This window comes from Melanostigma gelatinosum (genome assembly GCF_949748355.1).
Source record: "Melanostigma gelatinosum genome assembly, chromosome: 12".
Classification (NCBI taxonomy): domain Eukaryota; kingdom Metazoa; phylum Chordata; class Actinopteri; order Perciformes; family Zoarcidae; genus Melanostigma; species Melanostigma gelatinosum.
The window spans coordinates 924892-945832 of record NC_136645.1 but is presented as its reverse complement, the minus strand read 5'-3'; the positions used below and the strand labels follow the sequence as shown (position 1 = coordinate 945832).

The 20941-nt window shown below is 46.0% G+C and overlaps 1 pseudogene across 1 annotated transcript; it reads left to right on the top strand.

Moving 5' to 3' along the window:
• The first annotated feature begins 12443 nt into the window (after positions 1 to 12443).
• LOC306785646 (protein NLRC3-like) lies at positions 12444 to 17942 on the top strand (annotated as a pseudogene). Its single transcript, XR_013773176.1, has 6 exons — positions 12444 to 12591; positions 12753 to 14556; positions 14649 to 14822; positions 15194 to 15367; positions 17128 to 17174; positions 17314 to 17942. The product of XR_013773176.1 is annotated as a protein NLRC3-like (transcript).
• Positions 17943 to 20941: the final 2999 nt, after the last annotated feature.

Genomic DNA, 20941 nt, shown 5'->3' with positions numbered 1-20941 from the left:
AGTTGTAGAGGTCTAGGGACTAGTTCTAGAGGTCTTGGGACTAGTTGTAGAGGTCTAGGGACAAGTTGTAGAGGTCTAGGGACTAGTTCTAGAGGTCTTGGGACTAGTTGTAGAGGTCTAGGGACAAGTTGTAGAGGTCTAGGGACTAGTTCTAGAGGTCTAGGGACTAGTTGTAGAGGTCTATGGACTAGTTGTTGAGGTCTAGGGACTAGTTCTAGAGGTCTAGGGACTAGTTGTAGAGGTCTGGAGACTAGTTGCTGAGGTCTGGAGTCTAGTTGCAGAGATCTGGAGACTAGTTGCTGAGGTCTGGAGACTAGTTGCAGAGATCTGGAGTCTAGTTGCAGAGATCTGGAGACTAGTTGCTGAGGTCTGGAGACTAGTTGCAGAGATCTGGAGACTAGTTGCAGAGATCTGGAGACTAGTTGCTGAGGTCTGGAGACTAGTTGCAGAGATCTGGAGTCTAGTTGCAGTGGTCTGGAGACTAGTTGCTGAGGTCTGGAGTCTAGTTGCAGAGATCTGGAGACTAGTTGCAGAGATCTGGAGACTAGTTGCTGAGGTCTGGACACTAGTTGCAGAGATCTGGAGACTAGTTGCTGAGGTCTGGAGACTAGTTGCAGAGATCTGGAGACTAGTTGCTGAGGTCTGGAGTCTAGTTGCTGAGGTCTGGAGACTAGTTGCAGAGATCTGGAGACTAGTTGCTGAGGTCTGGAGTCTAGTTGCAGAGATCTGGAGACTAGTTGCTGAGGTCTGGAGACTAGTTGCAGAGATCTGGAGACTAGTTGCTGAGATCTGGAGACTACTTGCAGAGTTCTGGAGACTAGTTGCAGAGATCTGGAGACTAGTTGCTGAGGTCTGGAGTCTAGTTGCAGAGATCTGGAGACTAGTTGCAGAGATCTGGAGACTAGTTGCTGAGGTCTGGAGACTAGTTGCAGAGATCTGGAGACTAGTTGCTGAGGTCTGGAGTCTAGTTGCAGAGATCTGGAGACTAGTTGCTGAGGTCTGGAGACTAGTTGCAGAGATCTGGAGACTAGTTGCTGAGGTCTGGAGTCTAGTTGCAGAGATCTGGAGACTAGTTGCTCAGGTCTGGAGACTAGTTGCAGAGATCTGGAGACTAGTTGCTGAGGTCTGGAGACTAGTTGCAGAGATCTGGAGACTAGTTGCTGAGGTCTGGAGTCTAGTTGCAGAGATCTGGAGACTAGTTGCAGAGATCTGGAGACTAGTTGCTGAGGTCTGGAGACTAGTTGCAGAGATCTGGAGACTAGTTGCTGAGGTCTGGAGACTAGTTGCTGAGGTCTGGAGACTAGTTGCAGAGATCTGGAGACTAGTTGCTGAGGTCTGGAGACTAGTTGCAGAGATCTGGAGACTAGTTGCTGAGGTCTGGAGACTAGTTGCAGAGATCTGGAGACCAGTTGCAGAGATCTGGAGACCAGTTGCAGATATCTCGAGACCAGTTGCAGAGATCTGGAGACTAGTTGCAGAGATCTGGAGACTAGTTGCAGAGATCTGGAGACTAGTTGCTGAGGTCTGGAGACTAGTTGCAGAGATCTGGAGACCAGTTGCAGAGATCTGTTTCTCTGCTCCTTCACTTGAACATTGACTCATCATAATCCCATAAATCCATAAAACAGTTTCAGTCGTTAGATTAAATCGTGAGACTGAACTTCAGTTCAGACTTCGATACTTCACTGATGTTAGAACCAAGAACCAATAATTATGAGTTATTATCAGTGATTGTTTCTGATGTTGCTGCATTGATACATTGATGTTCATCATCTGTGAGTGAGACGAGGATCAGCTGAGGGTTTCATGTCACAATAATATGAGCTTCATTTATTGCTGTTCTATATTTACTGTAAACATGTGTCTGTTTCACTGTCTGGAGCAGCAGACTGAAGATTTTCAATAAAGTTGTTGATTCAAATGCTGACTGGAGCTCTTCAGACAAACTGTGAGATGATCTCAGGTCCAACAGGACACATGTCCTGCTGTATCCATGGCAACGAGTGAAGTCCTGGCGTTCACCCCGTGGACCCGGCAGTGTGACGGTGTTCTTCACAGAGAGCACTTGAACACATCGCAGAGTGACAGGAGGAGGGCTCAGTGTTCAGGTCCAGAGGTGGAGCTTCATGTTTCTCCCTCAGCTGCTGAGCTCCCCCTGGTGCTCAGTGAGGTTTACACTCAGTCAACAGACTTCATGTTCAGCTGCATTCATTCACACTCATCACTTTGTTCACCTTGTTTTACAGGTGAACACCTTCAATAATTCACTCACACTTCAGACATTGTTCAAGAAACATTCATTCATCATCTCTTCCAATGTTCTGAGTTCATCTTTCTACAATCAGCTTCTGCTCTTCTTCAATCACTGTAAACTGAATATTTCTGGGTTCTGAACTGTTCAAGACGACATCTTGAGCTGTGAGGAATCATCAGGGATCACGTTTGTTCTTCTTATGCTTGTACATTAAAGTGTTAATCTACAATAACACAACAGTGTGTTGTAGATGCATCTCTGTGGCATCAGCTTCTTGGTGCAGTGTGAACCTTGTTGATGAAACGTCATCAGTTCAAATCCCAGCTGTGCTAGAAGATGCTACGTGTCCCATAATCACAGCTTCTTTATTCATAATCTTCACTCATTCACTCACTCACACACATTCTTATGAGGCAATGTGTTTCTGATGAAACGTTGCTGTATTCATCCTTTTCTTGGTGAGAGCTGCTCGTTCTTCCAACAGCTGCTGAGACTGAAGACTAAAACCTGAATGACCTTCCCTGCTGGTCTTCCTCTGTGTACCAGGATCCATCAGAGACCTGAGACCCCTGGACCTGAACCTGAACCCAGCTGTGTGTCCCCTGAGACCAACCAGTCACACCAACATGGCATCGATTTTAAAGGAGGAGGAGTCTCTTCTGCAGAGTAAGTTTAATCACATGTAAGATGTTCCTGACAGCTTCCCAGTGGAACTGGTCTTCTACTGCTGATATTAAAGTTCTCTGTAAAGAACCGTGGACCGCTGATGATGCTGCCGTTTGTCCTGCTTTCTGAAAAGTAATGAAGTAGTAGAACCAGAACTACATCAGTGATCAGCCACTTCCTGGATGAAACAGGAAGTGGTTTATTACCTAATATGTGTCCAGACTACAACCAGGACAGTGTGTTTGAGTTCAGACAACCAATGAGGGACAGAGTTCACTACAGTCCACAGTGATTTACAATCAGAGCAGTCAAAGTGAACCAGAACTTCAGGTACATGTCATGAGAACATGAAGGTACATCCTTCTCTAATACGCCAGTGAAAGTGTGTTAGAGAGCTACGTTCAACATGCTAAAGACATGAGATGTACGTCAGCTGTGTGAAGGTGTCGTAGGACAGATGGCTCTCAGATGGTGTGGAAGATGTTCAGTGACTCTGCTGTCCTGACTTCACTACTTCATTCCACCACTGTGGGACCAGAACAGAACAGAGTGATGATGGAGATGAGAGACCACAGGGTCCTCTGAGGACAGGACGGCAAAAACGTCCAGAGGTAGAGGAGGAGTGTTTGACCATGGCTCCTAAGGAGGAAGGACCAGTTCCCTTCACTTCCCCGTAGACCAGCACCAGAGTCTGGAGCTGATGTGAGCTGATGCTGGGAGCCAGTTTAAAGAAGCCGTGTAGGAGAACATGGATGTTAGTTCATCAGACAGGAGTGGACCAAACCACATACATGATGATGTGACAGGTCAACAGTCTTCAGTCTGAAGACGTCTGACTAACAACACACTGGTTCAAAGAAAGCTGCACGAAATACAACAAGTGTCCCATGTTGAATAAACATAAGCAAGACGTGTTTCAAAGACTAACTTTGGTTTTATTGGACGGTAAAAGATTGTATGTTGAGTAAATGTGTTTCTCTCAGTTCACAGCAGCAGAGAGGAAAGTCTCCTGAACCCAGCTGTGTGTCCATGAAGAGCGATCGATCTAAAGGTGGTCTGATTGACTTCAAAGATGGACGCCGTTCTCATGACCCAGAGTAAGTAATTCAAACCTTATGAAACAATGAGCTAGCGGTTCTGATCCTCAGTTATGATACAGAATTGTTCGTGCATCAACTACAGTGTTGTTTTCATTATAATCAATCTCGACCAAACACGATATCTTTAACTAGCTGGTCTGGGGACGATGTGCAGAGGTCTCGGGATACCAGCGGTGATATGTGGAGTAGTTTCAGGGGTTGCGGGTCAACATTCAGAGGTCTGCGTCCGGGCTTCAGAGCTCTGGGAACAAGTTGTGAATGTGTGCCGATCAGTGACAGATGTTTGGGGTCGAGCTACAGAGGTCTGAGCACTAAATACAGAAGTTCAGTGACTGGCAGCAGAGGTCTGGTGGCAGGAAGCACTCTGATGAAGTCAGTAGTCGGGATTAAAGAGTTGCCTGTTGGAAGCGCGTCCTTGTATATCCGAGCCTTTGTCGGTGACGAGGTTTCTTGAGTCTCTTGCTGTGTTGAACTGAGATCAAGTAAATATATTCCTCATGAGTTTCTTACATGGCTCATGAGAATGAATATTCCACTGATATCCTCAGTTACATGCAGCCGTGCATTGGATTGACGTAAAGCTCGTCCTCCTCGCTGAGGCCGGTGAATCTCACGTCGGCTGTGTTTGACGGGTCGATGCCCGCACACGTAGTTCATCACATCAACATATGGAAAAATGGAACTGTTGAGTTCATGGACCTCTTCAACTGTGGGAAAACCGCAGATGATCCAGCCTCTTCCAAAAAGTCAGCCGGTTTCAATTATAATCAAAAGCATTTCGTGCTACAGAAGCTAAAACAATTGCAAAGTGAAGTGCCCTGTTTACAGTATCTATAGATATATATTGACAGCATCGACACAGACATACCCCGCGATGAAACGTGGGGAAAGAGGAAGACCCTTCCTCAGCATCTCCTTTCATAGCTCCCACCCAATGTCCCTCTTAGTTTCTATTGGCTAAATCCAGCTGACTCCTCCTTCTCGCAGGACCCTGGCTCGGGTGTCGCGTCCTTCGGCGTCCCCTGTAATTGCCTGTCTGAAAATCCCTTTCTGTCCCTTCGCTATTCTTCACGGTTTAACACATTCAATGACTGTATTTTATGGCTTAACACTTCTATGGTAAACATACTATATGAAGATAAGGATTTGCAACTTTTGGCAAAAACTTCACAAGTTTTACAAGCATAGATGGTACGTCCCAAGTCCTTGCTAACATTTTATTATCCACCTCTAAAGGTGCTACAAATTCCACTGAGAAACACTTCCAACTATAATTCCTAAAAGACCCTTCTAATCATAAATCTAAAATACACTTGTAATTATGAATTCTAAAACACTTGTCATTATGACTCTTAAAGCACCCTTCTAAACCTACATTTCCTACAGAACGCAGGAGACTCTTGTGCCTTTTGGCTTCTTTTCATCAGAATCTGTTCTTCAAAGTGTTCCACTGGAGGCAGACGTGTTGGACCGAGTGAACTCAGCCTCCCTCTCTTATTCCTTCAGACATCTTCATGAAAAGGTCCACGTTGAGATATTTCTTCATATCTAAAACCTGTTGATGTCAAAGTCCTTCATAATGCTGAAAGTAGGCGTGTTTCTCCTTCTGAACAGAAACGAGAGCTTTTCTTCGGGGCATGCATCTGTACTCCAGCTTTGCATGCTGTTGGCTGGTTGCTTTGTGTTCAACGCTCAGAGCTGGTCATGAACAGGAAAGAGACCATGTGTTGCAAAGTGACGTAAAAACATACTGATGACCATATTCATAATGAGCTGTCTACATGTCCAAAGAATGCTCATAAAAGCCTGAATAATATCAACATATCCCACAAGTCTTCACTGGAACATGCTCCATAAAGAATAAGGACGTATTCAGAACATCCAAACGGATAATGATGTTTCCATAAACCACATCAAATTTAAAATAGTGTCACATTCTGAATAAGAGTGGAATATGAGTGTGCATGTAAACAGTCATTGTGTCTCATTGTGATGCTATTTGGTTGAACAAGCAAACAAGTCACCGTAAAACATCTGAATCTTCTCCGTCATTAAAGACACATTTTAATGTCAGTAAAATAACTTTTAACGTCCAATAACACCAGTGAAAGCAGAGAACTGAAGATTGTATGTTGAGTAAATGTGTTTCTATCAGTTCACAGCAGCAGAGAGAAAAGTCTCCTGAACCCAGCTGTGTGTCCATGAAGAGCGATCTAAAGGTGTATATATACATGTGTGTGTGTGTGTATATATATATACATATATATACATACATATGTGTGTTTTGTAGTTATTCCTGGGCAGATAACAGACGTCTCTGTTTGAGAGAACCGTTCATTCAGTATCGTTCAGCCAGCGTAGTGACCAGGCCGTCTCCACGACACTTCATGGTGTCTTTGTTCAAGACAATGATTCCCGCTCACTCATTGGTCGTCCCGCTTCCTGTGTTTCGAGCGACTGCCAGCCCCCCATTTTCAGCCAGCCTTAGCAGGGGAACCTGGACCAGGTGCCAGGATTGGACGAGCCTTCTGACTCATCACTCCTGGAACCTTCCTCCCTTCAACTACGTCTCTGGCTCAACCTTCTCACTAACTGGAACTGGATCACCTTCTTCTAAGATGATCAACCCACTTACCCACGTGAATGTGGTCCGTACAGCGAAGCCGCTCCTGCTGTTGGTTTTTGGGGGGTTTCCATGACAGAAGATGGATCAAAGCAGAACGGCTCCCAGAGCAGTGAAGTGAATGCCAAGTCGTTTCCTCTTTGCTCTATGAAATCTATCCCATAGCAGCAGCAGCCATTCTATCCAGCAACTCCATCCTTCTTACACTGAAAACCTGACAGTCGTTTACTTCATCAACGAAGGACGCTGCTACGCCCCACCCATCATGCTGTTCATGCGCTGCCTAATCTGGCTCTCTCTTACACACCACTTGTTCTCCACACAGTCCTCGTGTCCGGGTCACTCATCACTTTCTCGTTTAAGGTTCCAGAAGTTGAGAAGCTCTTGCAGACACACATCCACCATCGGTTCCTCCGTGTTCAACGCTGTCGTTCAACTTGTTTCCGCTCTAATTCCGTTGATCATCGATCCTCAGAGCTTCATCATGGATACCCTGGATCTCCCTCAACCCTTCACTTTTACTGGTCAGCTTGGAAGAGTGTCCACTACTTCCACCACGTGACCAGTACATCATAACCTTTCCACTGTTCAATCTTGTCACCATGACCTGTTTTCATTACCAATGCTCATTTCATGATGGCCATCTAACAAATCATGCCATCAAAGTTCACCTCAGTGGAACAAGCTTCTTCTCTAAACTGTTATCCGGGAGTCCGAGCTTGTAACTTCACTTCTCAAAGGTCTTCTACGCATCCCAGAACCCTCAAAACAAACATGAGACTCTGATCTTCCTCAGCGTATCTCCACTACATTCACTGAGTTCTTGAAGATCTCAACTCTGCTCCATCTAGTTTCAAGGAACTGGGTTTGATTTGGGGCTTCATTGTGCCGGGGTACTACAAAATTTCCCCACAACATATTTGACAGAGCGGATGCGCTACAAACAGTTCAAGCCTGGCATATTATAAATCATATAGTACAGTACAGTAATCAGTTCAGAGACTGGACGGCAGAAAACTGCCTGCAACTCAACGACTCTAAGACGGAGGTCCTAGTTATTGCTCCAGAGGAGTTTGTCCCCATGATCAGGCAGATTATTGGTCCTCTCTCCTCTGCTGCCCATTGCAACCTGTGTAATCTTGGGATTTTCTTTGATCGATCCATGTCGTTTGACCCTCATGTTAAGCAGCTGTCCAGGTCATGTTTCTTCCATCTAAGAAATATCAGTAAACTGAGATCTGTAGTATCAACAGCTGAACTAGAGATGATCATACACACATTTATCTCTTCACACATTGACTACTGTAACTCACTTTTCACATCACTCAGTGCATCTGCTCTTAACCGTCTGCAGGTCATCCAAAACGCTGCACCAGATTACTCACCAGGACAAACCGACGGTCTCACATCACCCCCGTACTCCGATCTCTCCACTGGCTTCCTGTAGCATCTCGGATCCACTTTAAAATTCTCACCATCACTTACAGAGCACTTCAGGGTCAGGCTCCGGCTTATGTAGCTGATCTACTTCGCCCCTATTCACCCGCCCGCACTCTCAGGTCAAACACTCGAGGTCTTCTGTCCCACGCACACGATGTAAGAGCCGTGGTGACCGAGCCTTTGAGGCAGTGGCCCCGTGGTGACCGAGCCTTTGAGGCAGTGGCCCCGAGGCTCTGGAATGCTCTGCCTGCAACTCTACGCCTCGCAGATACTGTGGATACTTTTAAAAGCCAGCTCAAAACCCACCTGTTTAGGCTGGCGTTTGAGTAAAAACCCATGTCCTAGACCTGCTCTTAAAATGTGTTTTAATTTATATTTTATTTTTTATTTTTTTTCTCTGTGTTTGTAATTTATTGACCCGAGGGTCACATTGTGTTTTTTATGCTTTTAAATGTCTGCTCTGTTAAGCACTTTGTGATGTTATGTCTGTGAAAAGCGCTCTATAAATACAATTCATTCATTCATTCATATAATATCAAATTATAATAATCTCAAATTTCCTAAAACCGCTCTGTGTGGGGAACATGACAGACAGACCAAAGCTCAGAGGTGAGATGACCATCTCTACCTGTCCATGACTCAAAGTCTTTCATTCACTGACTCTGTTTCTACACATGTGACCAGGACCCATCAGGGACCAGACGGACCTGGACCTGGACCTGGACCTGGACCTCGAACTAAACCGAAACCTGGCCTTAAACCGAAACCCAGCTGTGTGTCCATGAAGAGTGACCGGTCTATGTATCGTCCTATAGTCTTCAAAGATGGACGCCACTCTGTTGATCAAAGGTGAGGATTTCAAACTGATGATGAAAACAAAGTGATGATGATGGTGATGAAGAAGATGATGATGATGGTGATGATGGTGATGAAGAAGAAGATGATGATGATGATGATGATGATGATGGTGATGATGATGAAGATGATGATGATGGTGATGATGATGAAGATGATGATGATGATGATGGTGATGATGATGATGATGATGATGGTGATGATGGTGATGAAGAAGATGATGATCATGATGATGAAGATGTGTTTCTATCAGACTCTCTGTGGTGAGATCTCCAGGTTTTAACCCTTTACTGACTCTGATGAAGTTCTCTGAGCACCAACACTCTTCTTCATTGAAACACATTCACACTGGGAGCTGCCCAGTACAACCAGTCTGACACTGAGACGCTCCACTGGAGCAGCTGGAGGTTCTGGGTGCCTTGCTCCAGGGCACTTCAGCAGTGTAGAGTGAGGGAGGGAGAGCTCCATGGAGGGCTTGGTGAGAGCTGTTGGGACTAAAGCAAACTGACTGGTGAAGAAAACAGTGAGCTGAAAGACTGAGCTGTTGATTCTCAGAGGGATCAGCAGGACTAGTGAACCTTTACCACTACAGGGACTCATCTGATCCACATCCACACATCACTTCATGGACCTTCACCTTGTGTTGGTCTCTGTGTGGACACACACAATGTGAGCTGATCTTCATGATTGAATGATGATGATGATGATGTAATGTCAGTGTTTCTATCAGTTCACAGCAGCAGAGAGGAAAGTCTCCTGAACCCAGCTGTGTGTCCATGAAGAGTGATCGATCTAAAGGTCGTCTGATTGACTTCAAAGATGGACGCCGTTCTTATGACCCAGAGTAAGTTCTTAAAACAGATGAAACAGATGACTAGCTGTTACACAGATACAACTTTGGTCGTCTATCATTGATAGTCTTTGATCTGGCATTATGATCTAACTTCTCATTATGATCATGACATGACGCAACATCTTGAACTACTTGTTGTCGGTTTGACATGAGACAGGAAGTAGCATTCTGGATATAATCCTAACTCTAGTTGCAGAGGTCTGGAGACGAGAAAGACTCGGAGGAGGAAGTCTCCCCAACGGTGCTGTGGACAAAACCAAACACAGACCCTTTGTTTCAGTGATGTGACAGATCAACAGCATTAAGTCTTGGTACATCTGACTAACAACACAAAGTAGAACAGAAACCACACCAGATATGAAAAGAATGACATCACATGTGATTCTAGTTGTTTCTAGTTGTATCTGGAGGTGGAAGGTATAGAAGGTATAGAAAGTAAAGCGGTATGAATTTGACCTACGGTATCATTTGTGACTTTACCGTGCTGCCAATAGAATCACTTTTACTGTGCAGTGAAAGCAGATGTAACAGACACAGATGGGGCAGGAAAGAGACGACTCAAAAGATTATTTTCAAGCATTTATTTGCTCCTGCAGAAGACAACATAACACACATATTACCTTCTGATCGCTCTCTGTACTTCTGCTCCCTCAGCAATGCAAAACACCGTTGTGTAAAGATTTCATTATTTTTCTTAAAATGCGGGAAATAGTGTTTCCTAGCTTACATTACTATGTAACAGTACTTGTGAAGAGCGATTACAATTGACAAGAAAACCTTCAACCTGAATTATAACAAGAATTGTAGAACCATGAAAACTAATGTACAACAGCAACAACTGCGACATCAGGTGGACACAATAAACAGGTGCATGCGGTGGAGTGACGAAACAGAAACCAAGAAAATGATAACATGAAACAAAGGAAGATGCATATCTGCAGAAGACAATATAACACACATACATTGCCTTCTGGTCTCTTTGGCGAAATGAAACAACCGCACAACTTATATTATAATGGTGAGAATGACACGTAACAGCTGGATAACGTGATGGTATCAGCAGTTATTAAAGTGTGCAGCGCAGGGGTCGCCAACCTGCGGCTCTTCAGCCCGTCTGTTGCAGCTCCTTGAGTCTACATCAGGGGTCCCCAACTGGCGGACCGGATCCGGACCCAGGCCCTAAATCCGATCGATCATTCGGAATTATACATTTTCGGAACCGAGTTCATACTTTAACCGGCGCTTCTTATTCAGCCGGTACGGCACTTGTTCAGCGGGGCAGAGACGAGGAAATAGAAAGAAGAGCAGCGAAGTTGCGCTGATAGAAGAAGTTATCTCGCATGACGTTCTCCAAGAAGAGACACGTGTTCAGAGAGAATATCATTTATCAGCGAGAATGAACAGAATCTTAAATGTGAATTATTCCCACAGGCAGTTCAATCCTCGACCTTTGTCAAGAGCTTTTCCCTGCACGTGATCATGATGTTCAGACCCGCCCTCTGTAAACTATCAATGGATAAATCCAAAGAAAGAAAAGTCACGGAGGAAAATAGAGAGTTTAACTCTGCGTGGACGTCTTCATTTGCTTCCACTGCCAACGATGCTGGCTGACTGTGTGCTTCCACAACAAACTCACAGCATCTGCTGAACAGTGTCACGCTGGAGATGATTCCTCAGCTGCTGCAGAAACTCTCCTCTTCATAAGAGCTTGATGCTGTTATATCAGGTAAAATAGCAATAAAATGTCAAGAATTGTCTTTATTCTTGTTCCATATTTTCATAAGAACAACAAACTATAGTTTTTGTATGTATAATGTAACTATATATAACACTTCATAAGCTGTGATATCAAATAGCTTCTGCGGCTCCAGACACATTTTATTTGGTGGAAAATAAAACAAAATGTCTCTTTGGATAGAAAAGGTTGCGACCCCTGGTGTAGCGTAAACGGTTCCACTTTTGAAGAATACAACAAAATAGTATTATTTCACTCAACTTAACATCATCAATGCAAAACACCATTATGAGGATAAGACGGGACTACGGAAGCTTAGGAGGTGCAGAAGAGGTGAAGCATCATTTCCGCAGGAAACATTATGAATGAATAAAAAAATAACTCATTCAGATAAAATTCACGCATTCTCAACAGGATCGTTAAATGACAAACAAAATTCAAACATTACAAATAAGAAATGAAAGTACATTTTTAACTCGTCATTTTTGCATCTGGTTTTCATTGTGATCAATCATGACAGAACACAACATCTTTCACTACTTGTTGTCTTTGTGTTGATGTACAGACACAATGTGAGCTGATTCTTCATGATTCCTCCACAGAGAGGACCAGCAGAGCTCAGAGGTTCCCAGAGGTCCGTCTGCCCAGCAGCATCAAACACACCTGGACTCCATATTCATGGTCTGTACATGTACAACTACTGTTACATCTCTTGTGTTCACAATCATCTCCGTGCTGCACTCTGTAGACCAGTGGATCGTCAGTCTGTCCAACATGGATCTGATGTTTGCTTCCATGCTTTTAGTTTGTGTCATTCATAGAATGTTCTGTTCCAGCTGCTGGAGGAGAACATCCTCACTTTTGTGAAGAACGAGCTGCAGAAGATCCAGAAGGGACTGAGTTCAGATTACCCAGAATGCTTAGAGAGTCAGAGGGAGGATGAGGAGGTGTTGGACGGTGAGGATGAAGAGCAGAGGAGGAACAGCAGAGAGGCGTTTGAGAAGATCACAATAAACTTCCTGAGGAGAATGAAGCAGGAGGAGCTGGCTGACTGTCTGCAGAGCAGTAAGAGGATTTCTCTGAAGATTCAACATGCTGGATAAATGTGACGTTTACTGAAGTCTCAAGAGATGGACCAACATGTATTCATAGACTCATTCTGTGAGGAAATGACATGTTGAAGTCTGTTCTTTGACTCATTGATCTTCTTTGTTGTGTTCATTCAGGACTTCTTGCTGCAGTTTGTCAGCGTGAACTCAAATCTAACCTGAAGAAGAAGTTCCAGAGTGTGTTTGAGGGGATCGCTAAAGCAGGAAACCCAACCCTTCTGAATGAGATGTACACAGAGCTCTACATCACAGAGGGAGGGACTGCAGGGGTCAATGATCAACATGAGGTCAGACAGATTGAAACAGCATCCAGGAAACCACACAGACCAGAAAGAACCATCAGACAAGAAGACCTCTTTAAAGCCTCACCTGGAGGAGAGGAACCAATCAGAACAGTGATGACAAAGGGAGTGGCTGGCATTGGGAAAACAGTCTTAACACAGAAGTTCACTCTGGACTGGGCTGAAGACAAAGACCACCAGGACATACAGTTCACATTTCCATTCACCTTCAGAGAGCTGAATGTGCTGAAAGAGAAACAGTTCAGCTTGGTGCAACTTGTTCATCACTTCTTCAGTGAAACCAAAGCAGCAGGAATCTGCAGGTTTGAAGAGTTCCTGGTTCTGTTCATCTTTGACGGTCTGGATGAGTGTCGACTTCCTCTGGACTTCACCAACAATGAGGTCCTGACTGATGTTACAGAGTCCACCTCAGTGGATGTGCTGCTGACAAACCTCTTCAGGGGGAAACTGCTTCCCTCTGCTCGCCTCTGGATCACCACACGACCTGCAGCAGCCAATCAGATCCCTCCTGAGTGTGTTGGCATGGTGACAGAGGTCAGAGGGTTCACTGACCCACAGAAGGAGGAGTACTTCAGGAAGAGATTCAGAGATAAGAGGCAGGCCAGCAGGATCATCTCCCATATCAAGACCTCACGAAGCCTCCACATCATGTGCCACATCCCAGTCTTCTGCTGGATCACTGCTGGAGTTCTGGAGGATGTGTTGAAGACCAGAGAGGGAGGAGAGCTGCCCAAGACCCTGACTGAGATGTACATCCACTTCCTGGTGGTTCAGTCCAAACTGAAGAAGGTCAAGTATGATGGAGGAGCTGAGACAGATCCACACTGGAGTCCAGAGAGCAGGAAGATGACTGAGTCTCTGGGAAAACTGGCTTTTGATCAGCTGCAGAAAGGCAACCTGATCTTCTATGAATCCGACCTGACAGAGTGTGGCATCGACATCAGAGCAGCCTCAGTGTACTCAGGAGTGTTCACACAGATCTTTAGAGAGGAGAGAGGACTGTACCAGGACAAGGTCTTCTGCTTCGTCCATCTGAGTGTTCAGGAGTTTCTGGCTGCTCTTCATGTCCATCTGACCTTCATCAACTCTGGAGTCAATCTGCTGTCAGAAGAACCAACAACCTCCCGGTTGTCTAAAGTCTTTAGAGACAAACCTAAACCAAAACGTCTCTACCAGAGTGCTGTGGACAAGGCCTTACAGAGTCCAAATGGACACCTGGACTTGTTACTGCGCTTCCTCCTGGGTCTTTCACTGGAGACCAATCAGAAACTCCTACGAGGTCTGCTGACACAGACAGGAAGTAGCTCACAGACCAATCAGGAAACAGCCCAGCACATCAAGAAGAAGATCAATGAGAATGTGTCTCCAGAGAAAAGCATCAATCTGTTCCACTGTCTGAATGAACTGAATGATGGTTCTCTAGTGGAGGAGATCCAACAGTCCCTGAGATCAGGACGTCTCTCCACAGATGAACTGTCTCCTGCTCAGTGGTCAGCTCTGGTCTTCATCTTACTGTCATCAGGAAAAGATCTGGACGTGTTTGACCTGAAGAAATACTCTGCTTCAGAGGAGGCTCTTCTGAGGCTGCTGCCAGTGGTCAAAGCCTCCAACAAAGCTCTGTAAGTACAGAGAGTTTGATTCATATATCATAACTTAAATACTTTGTCTTTACTACATATTGCTTATTTTTTCTTCATCCTTGTCTCTTCAGACTGAGTGACTGTAACCTCTCAGAGAGAAGCTGTGAAGCTCTGTCCTCAGTTCTCAGCTCCCAGTCCTCTAGTCTGAGAGAGATGGACCTGAGTAACAACAACCTGCAGGATTCAGGAGTGAAGCTGCTGTCTGCTGGACTGGAGAGTCCTCACTGTGAACTGGAAACTCTCAGGTCAGGATTCAATTAATGTCCTTATTTTTATGAATGGTAAACTTGAAACCTTCATAAGATCGTCTCTGCTTTCATGATTTCAATCAATTATTTAATTTGAATATATTTCTATAAACATATCTAATATTGGTTTTTTTTTCTCACTCTGCTGTTATAACTTGAAATATCAGAGGATTCAGAGAGTTATCAGTAATGTTCAGATTCAGATTGCTGATAGACTTTAATGGGTGTTTGGTTGTGACTAGAAAACAATCAGTCACTATGTTAATGTGACCCCACAGTCGCCGACAGTATCTCAGTTCTGCAGTAACCTTCCAGCCTCACAGTTCCCTCAGATCATGTGACATGTGTGTTGTTTTGTGTGTTGGCAGCCTGTCAGGCTGTCTGATCACAGAGGAAGGCTGTGCTTCTCTGGTCTCAGCTCTGAGCTCCAACCCCTCCCATCTGAGAGAGCTGGACCTGAGCTACAATCATCCAAGAGACTCAGGAGTGAAGCTGCTGTCTGCTGGACTGAAGGATCCTCACTGGAGACTGGAAACTCTCAGGTATGAAGAGCTGCAGCCACAGACACTCAGTCTGATGGAGGAGGTCGAGCTGGAGACTTGTTCTCTGTCACACTGTCAGCCTGGTTAATATGACCCTGATACACCAAGCTGACCTCAAACTACCAGAGACTGATCAGACTGTTTGTGTCCCACATCAGACCATCAACACAGACAGAAGTATCAGGGAACAGTAGCCAGGATGAGCCCAACAGGGAGGGAAGGTGATGAAACTGTTGTTTTTCTGGAGCGTTGTCTTGTTTCAACATGAGTAAATAGGAGAGTGGTGCATCCTGACACGCTGGGTTGACATGTGTCAGCGTCGTCACGCTGCAGGTTTGTGGACTCGTATCAAACAATAGTTGATGTTTTGATGCTCGTCATCTGTCACCAGTGTGTGTTGCTCTTTAGTTCAGACATTATTGTGAAAAGACAAAAACAATCAGTTTTAACCGTCTTGATGAATCATCACAATATGAATGTTTTCCTGTTCTGAAGGAGTTCAGCTTTACTGTTGTGGTTTGTTTTGCACTGAGAGACAGTTCCCTGGCTGAGAAGAGTCGACTTGTTGAAAGTACAGGTGACAGTCGGCCACAGACGCTCAGTGAAGAACCAGCAGCTGGTTGTGGACGTGATGTGTCAGAGTCCAAAGAGGTTTATTGAGGACTGGACCAGAGTTCTAGGGGGACACAGGCAGTGCTCTGTGGCTGCAGACGGACTTGAACTGTAATATTTTCACCCCAGATTACAGATAATAGAAACCAGTGTTGACTGTTGCTAGGAGACGGGATGTGAACAGCTTCGTACATCCAACCATCCCCCCGACCTCCTCCATCAGAGGGTTTGTGGCGCTGTAGTGATTTCAGGATACTTCCTCCTTTACTGCTGAGAGACAACCGTCATTATTACACAAACACAAGAGGTCGCTTGTCAGGACCAAAACACCAACAATCAACATTCTATATTGACAACGGATCAGCTGACTCTGTGTGACGGTGAAGAGTCGTGTGGTGGTGATGAACCCACAGAGAACCGTCTCCATCTCTGCAGCTCTACAGCGTTTCAGCCTCTTTTAGCTCCTGGTTTTGGTTCTGCAGCACATTTCCTGTTTGCTTGAGTCTCAGTGTTTCCAGCAGCAGCTGTTTCCATCCAACAAGCTGTGATGAGCAGCAAACAGCAGACAGACTCAGTTAGAGACGAGCTGGTGAACATCGTGGAGCATTTAGCAGCTAAAGAGACAGATGTTTCCCTCAGGAGGTGCTGGAGACCAAACACAGAGCGGTGAGAGCAGACCTGGGCATTGTACGGCTCGCGGGCCACATCGGGCCCTCGAGCTGTTGCCGTGCGGCTGTTGCCGTGCGAGGCCATTGGGAAATTAGGAATAAAACGTAAATGAGTACATCATGCACAGAATAGAGCTGCATTGCTTTTATTTTGAAGGCGACTTTTGTTGGTTTTTTTCTTCTCAATTTACGCACGTTAGTATGTGCAGGTTCAAACATGTGACTCACTGACTGACTGGAGAGGAAACTGAGTGTGAAATGGATGATGAAGGTCAATATAACACTGATAATAATACATCATGAATAAGTGAAGATAATGAGCTGTCGTCATGGGCCAATCAGAAGAAGCTCCAGTGAAGTCACAGAGTATGAGCTGATGAATAATAAGTGCTCATGTGAAGATGAATAACAAAGCTCTGTGTGTGAGAGCGATGTCATGTCCATGTCTCCATGCTGCTCTGACCCCCCTCCTCCTTTCAGGGTGGAGCCTGCTGGAGTCCGATGGTCCAGACCAGGTCTGAGGAAGTGTAAGTGTGCTTTGAGTTTGATTCATGGAAACAAAGCATCTTCAAACTGTGACATCACTCATTCACATCTCTGATGTCATCATCAAACACATGATCGATGAATAACTGCAGCTGTGTTGTGTCTTGTTCTCTCCATCAGATTCCTGTGAACTCACACTCGACACAAACACAATGAACAGAAACCTCAAACTGTCTGACAACAACAGGAAGGTGACACATGTGATGAATGAGGTTCAGTCTTATTCTGATCATAAAGACAGGTTTGATGTCTGTCCTCAGCTGCTGTGTAGAACTGGTCTGACTGGTCGCTGTTACTGGGAGGTCGAGTGGAGAGGAGGAGTTGAAATATCAGTGAGTTACAGAGGAATCAGAAGGAGAGGAGAGAGTGATGACTGTAGGTTTGGAAGGAATGATCAGTCCTGGAGTCTGTGGTGCTCTGATGGTCGTTACTCTGTCTGGCACAATAAGACAAGAACACTCATCACCTCCTCCTCCTCCTCCTCCTCCTCCTCCTCCTCCTCCTCCTCCTCCTCCTCTGGTAGAGTAGCAGTGTATGTGGACTGTCCTGCTGGCTCTCTGTCCTTCTACAGAGTCTCCTCTGACACACTGATCCACCTCCACACCTCCAACACCACATTCACTGAACCTCTGTATCCTGGCTTTAGGGTCTGGTCCTGGTCCTTGTTTGATTCCTCAGTGTCTCTGTGTTCTGTGTAGGAGGGAGAGTCTCCTCCTGCTAGAGGAACCTCCTCTCTGCTGACCAGATAGTTCAGTGTGTACAGGATCACACACAGCTGGTGTGAGTGAGGAGAATGTGGGTAGCAGTTTATCCTCAGGGTGGTGTTTGTGGTGTTCTCTCTCCAGCATGGCTAGAGGTTGATGGAACAATACTCTGAACAGAGTGATGTCACTTCAACAAGCTTCCTCTCATTCTTGAAGGTCGTACATCTTATGTGTCCAAACAGAACATCATGTATTCCTTGTCCCCGGAGAGCAAGTCTCACTATATTACAAGCCTCTCTGATCTCTGGATGAACAGAGATGTGTTGTTAGCAAAACGATATATGAAGTGAAATAAACACGTCTCCTGATTCTGACCTCAGAGTGTCCGTGAGTCTTTTCTTCTTCTACCAACAATGTGCTACTTTCACTGATGTTTGATCAACAATCTCTTGATTTCTCCAGAAGTCACAAAGTACCTGCTGAACAGCTGCATCCAGATCAAAGTTCTTCTCTTGGTGATGAAGACCTTCATCATCTGGAGGGTCTGGAGTCTGTGAATGCTCAGATAACTGGGATGTGGTAAAAGAAACGACATTTATCTGTGAAGTCTTTCTCTCCAGACTGCATGAGGAGGAGGCAGAGAGACGTTATTGTCTCAGCAATGCAAGCAAAGCTTTACCGATGTATGATCAACATCCACTCAATCACACGGCTCCTTACACTGACATGAGACACAGCTAGAGTCAGTCATGTGATAGGAGTGAACAGCGTACTGAACATTGGCTGTTCGTACTTCAGCACCAGCTTCGTTCGGGTGTAAACCGTCTGTGGCGTAGACGCTGGGACGATTCCAAAACAAGTTCAAGTTCTCGACTAAACCCACGTTGTGAGCCCTGCAAGCGGACTGGAGCCAAACGAACGGACCCGCGGCTAACAGTCTGAATGGGGCCAGATGAGAAACTCCAGAAGATGGTTGAAGTCCTTTTTGTCAGTTCAGAGAGTTGTCTGGCTGTCGTTAGTTCCAACGTGCACGATGAGTCTGAGGGTTGCAGGAGGGAAGAGCGGGAAAATGGATGGTGACTGAGGGCCGAGGTGAAGGGCAACGAATGCTGTATTGGTGGCCCGGTCTGCAGCGCTTCAGTCACTCGTTGGCTTGGACCGGGAAGTGGGGCTTGACCCACTGGGTGCCTTCTCTGCCGACAGACAGTGGACACCACCGGACCACCGGACCACCGGACCACCGGACCACCGGACCGGCTCTTTGAGAAGCTTTCTCCTGGAGGAAGAGGATGAGGACTGGGACCGCTTGTCCAGCAGAGCAGAGGGACCACAGGCAGCGTGAGTGTGTGTGTGTGTGTCACACACACACTCACACACACACACACACACTCACACACAAACACACACACGCACACTCACACACACACACACACACTCACACACAAACACACACACGCACACTCACACACACTCACACACACGCACACACGCACACTCACACACAAACTCACACACGCACACTCACACGCACTCACGCACACTCGCACACAAACTCACACACACGCACACTCACATACACGCACACTCACACGCACACTCACACGCACACTCACACACTCGCACACTCGCACACACTCACGCACACTCACACACAAACACACACACGCACACTCACACACACTCACACACGCACACTCACACGCACACACGCACACTCACACACAAACACACACACGCACACTCACACGCACTCACGCACACTCGCACACAAACTCACACACACGCACACTCACACACACTCACGCACACTCACATACACGCACACTCACACGCACACTCACACGCACACTCACACACTCGCACACTCGCACACTCACACGCACACTCACACACAAACTCACACACACGCACACTCACACACACTCACGCACACTCACATACACGCACACACACACACTCGCACGCACACTCGCACACTCGCACACTCGCACGCTCACACGCACACACGCACACTCACACACAAACTCACACACACGCACACTCACACACACTCACGCACACTCACATACACGCACACTCACACGCACACTCACACGCACACTCGCACACACGCACACTCGCACACACACACGCACACTGACACACGCACACTCACACGCACACACGCACACTCACACACAAACTCACACACACGCACACTCACACACACTCACGCACACTCACACTCACACGCACACTCACACGCACGCACACATGCACGCTCGCACACACGCACACTCGCACACTCACACACACTCACATACACGCACACTCACACGCACACTCACACACACACACTCACTTTCCTTATTCATCCTGGAAAAAATGAAAAGAAATGAAATGGGGTCTATAAATAGACCGGGACTGTTCGCCAATCAGAGAATGAGGGCTGAGGCAGCAGAGGGTGTGTGTGTGTGTGTGTGTGTGTGTGTGTGTGTGTGTGTGTGTGTGTGTGTGTGTGTGTGTGTGTGTGTGTGTGTGTGTGTGTGTGTGTGTGTTGCTGAGTCATATTCAAGTTGCTGTCAGGATGAACAGGGGGGGGGGTAATGATTTAGTTTCACTTTCCTGCATCAACACTGCAGCTGTAGTGTCAGCATGATGATGACATCATTGAGCTCATGAGTACTCTGGTCCTTCACTTTGCTCATAGTACTGATAACACACTGTACATGTCTTCAGTAGAAGTACATGAGGAGAATGTACTTCAAGTAGTACAGCGCTGCCTGTTCTACTGTTCTACACTCTTCATCTCGTGTCCATTGACTTCCACTCATATCTGCTTCATCATGTTGACCCATGAACTGCTTCTTCTTCTTCTGCGTCTTTAAAGGAGTAGAACCTAACCTCACTGATCAGACACATCCTCGTGTGTGTGTGTGTGTGTGAGTGTGTGTGTGTGGGTGAGTGTGTGTGAGTGTGTGTGTGTGAGTGTGTGTGAGTGTGTGTGTGTGTGTGTGTGTGAGTGTGTGTGTGTGTGTGTGAGTGTGTGTGAGAGTGTGTGTGTG